The sequence below is a fragment of the Schistocerca piceifrons genome, unplaced genomic scaffold (genome assembly GCF_021461385.2).
Source record: "Schistocerca piceifrons isolate TAMUIC-IGC-003096 unplaced genomic scaffold, iqSchPice1.1 HiC_scaffold_961, whole genome shotgun sequence".
NCBI lineage: Eukaryota > Metazoa > Arthropoda > Insecta > Orthoptera > Acrididae > Schistocerca > Schistocerca piceifrons.
The window spans coordinates 242,501-245,000 of NW_025729236.1; the positions used below are offsets into that span (position 1 = coordinate 242,501).

General features: G+C 56.6%; 1 non-coding gene across 1 annotated transcript in view; it reads left to right on the top strand.

Moving 5' to 3' along the window:
* Window positions 1-2,500, top strand: part of LOC124774408 — a 7,101-nt gene that overhangs the window by 805 nt on the left and 3,796 nt on the right. The window contains exon 1 of the ribosomal RNA XR_007015288.1: window positions 1-2,500. This exon is cut by the window's left edge and continues 805 nt beyond it; it is cut by the window's right edge and continues 3,796 nt beyond it. This is a non-coding gene — a ribosomal RNA (large subunit ribosomal RNA).

Consider the following 2,500-nt stretch of genomic DNA (forward strand, 5'->3'; position numbering starts at 1 on the left):
CGGATGACGGACCTACCTGGCCCGGCCCCGGACCCGCGCCGCTGTTGGCTCGGGATGCTCTCGGGCGGAATAATCGCTCCCGTCAGCGGCGCTTCAGCTTTGGACAATTTCACGACCCGTCTTGAAACACGGACCAAGGAGTCTAACATGTGCGCGAGTCATTGGGCTGTACGAAACCTAAAGGCGTAATGAAAGTGAAGGTCTCGCCTTGCGCGGGCCGAGGGAGGATGGGGCTTCCCCGCCCTTCACGGGGCGGCGGCCTCCGCACTCCCGGGGCGTCTCGTCCTCATTGCGAGGTGAGGCGCACCTAGAGCGTACACGTTGGGACCCGAAAGATGGTGAACTATGCCTGGCCAGGACGAAGTCAGGGGAAACCCTGATGGAGGTCCGTAGCGATTCTGACGTGCAAATCGATCGTCGGAGCTGGGTATAGGGGCGAAAGACTAATCGAACCATCTAGTAGCTGGTTCCCTCCGAAGTTTCCCTCAGGATAGCTGGTGCTCGTACGAGTCTCATCCGGTAAAGCGAATGATTAGAGGCCTTGGGGCCGAAACGACCTCAACCTATTCTCAAACTTTAAATGGGTGAGATCTCCGGCTTGCTTGATATGCTGAAGCCGCGAGCAAACGACTCGGATCGGAGTGCCAAGTGGGCCACTTTTGGTAAGCAGAACTGGCGCTGTGGGATGAACCAAACGCCGAGTTAAGGCGCCCGAATCGACGCTCATGGGAAACCATGAAAGGCGTTGGTTGCTTAAGACAGCAGGACGGTGGCCATGGAAGTCGGAATCCGCTAAGGAGTGTGTAACAACTCACCTGCCGAAGCAACTAGCCCTGAAAATGGATGGCGCTGAAGCGTCGTGCCTATACTCGGCCGTCAGTCTGGCAGTCATGGCCGGTCCTTGCGGCCGGCCGCGAAGCCCTGACGAGTAGGAGGGTCGCGGCGGTGGGCGCAGAAGGGTCTGGGCGTGAGCCTGCCTGGAGCCGCCGTCGGTGCAGATCTTGGTGGTAGTAGCAAATACTCCAGCGAGGCCCTGGAGGGCTGACGCGGAGAAGGGTTTCGTGTGAACAGCCGTTGCACACGAGTCAGTCGATCCTAAGCCCTAGGAGAAATCCGATGTTGATGGGGGCCGTCATAGCATGATGCGCTTTGTGCTGGCCCCCGTTGGGCGAAAGGGAATCCGGTTCCTATTCCGGAACCCGGCAGCGGAACCGATACAAGTCGGGCCCCTCTTTTAGAGATGCTCGTCGGGGTAACCCAAAAGGACCCGGAGACGCCGTCGGGAGATCGGGGAAGAGTTTTCTTTTCTGCATGAGCGTTCGAGTTCCCTGGAATCCTCTAGCAGGGAGATAGGGTTTGGAACGCGAAGAGCACCGCAGTTGCGGCGGTGTCCCGATCTTCCCCTCGGACCTTGAAAATCCGGGAGAGGGCCACGTGGAGGTGTCGCGCCGGTTCGTACCCATATCCGCAGCAGGTCTCCAAGGTGAAGAGCCTCTAGTCGATAGAATAATGTAGGTAAGGGAAGTCGGCAAATTGGATCCGTAACTTCGGGATAAGGATTGGCTCTGAGGATCGGGGCGTGTCGGGCTTGGTCGGGAAGTGGGTCAGCGCTAACGTGCCGGGCCTGGGCGAGGTGAGTGCCGTAGGGGTGCCGGTAAGTGCGGGCGTTTAGCGCGGGCGTGGTCTGCTCTCGCCGTTGGTCGGCCTCGTGCTGGCCGGCGGTGCAGGATGCGCGCGCCTGCGCGGCGTTCGCGCCCCGGTGCTTCAACCTGCGTGCAGGATCCGAGCTCGGTCCCGTGCCTTGGCCTCCCACGGATCTTCCTTGCTGCGAGGCCGCGTCCGCCTTAGCGTGCTCCTCCGGGGGCGCGCGGGTGCGCGGATTCTCTTCGGCCGCCATTCAACGATCAACTCAGAACTGGCACGGACTGGGGGAATCCGACTGTCTAATTAAAACAAAGCATTGCGATGGCCCTAGCGGGTGTTGACGCAATGTGATTTCTGCCCAGTGCTCTGAATGTCAACGTGAAGAAATTCAAGCAAGCTTGGGTAAACGGCGGGAGTAACTATGACACTCTTAGTGTAGCCAAATGCCTCGTCATCTAATTAGTGACGCGCATGAATGGATTAACGAGATTCCCGCTGTCCCTATCTACCAAGTGATAATCCAAATTCTGATAATGAATACCAGTCGCTTTTGAGACTAAAAATGGAAGAAGACTATCCAGATGAGGGTGTGGTTATTCCGTTTGCACAGGAGGAGGTGGGCAATGCCATTGATTCCTTGAAGAAAAATAAATCTCCTGGAATAGATAAAATAACTACAGAAACATTACAGAACCTTAAAATGCTAATTGTACCGTATTTGACAGCCTTGCTGAATGAGTGTCTCCTGCAAGGAAGGGTACCAAAGGTGTGGAAGGTTGCTGAGGCAATTATTATCAAAAAGGGGGAGGATAGAGATCCGAAATTTGCGAAGAGCTACCGCCCAATATGTTTGCTG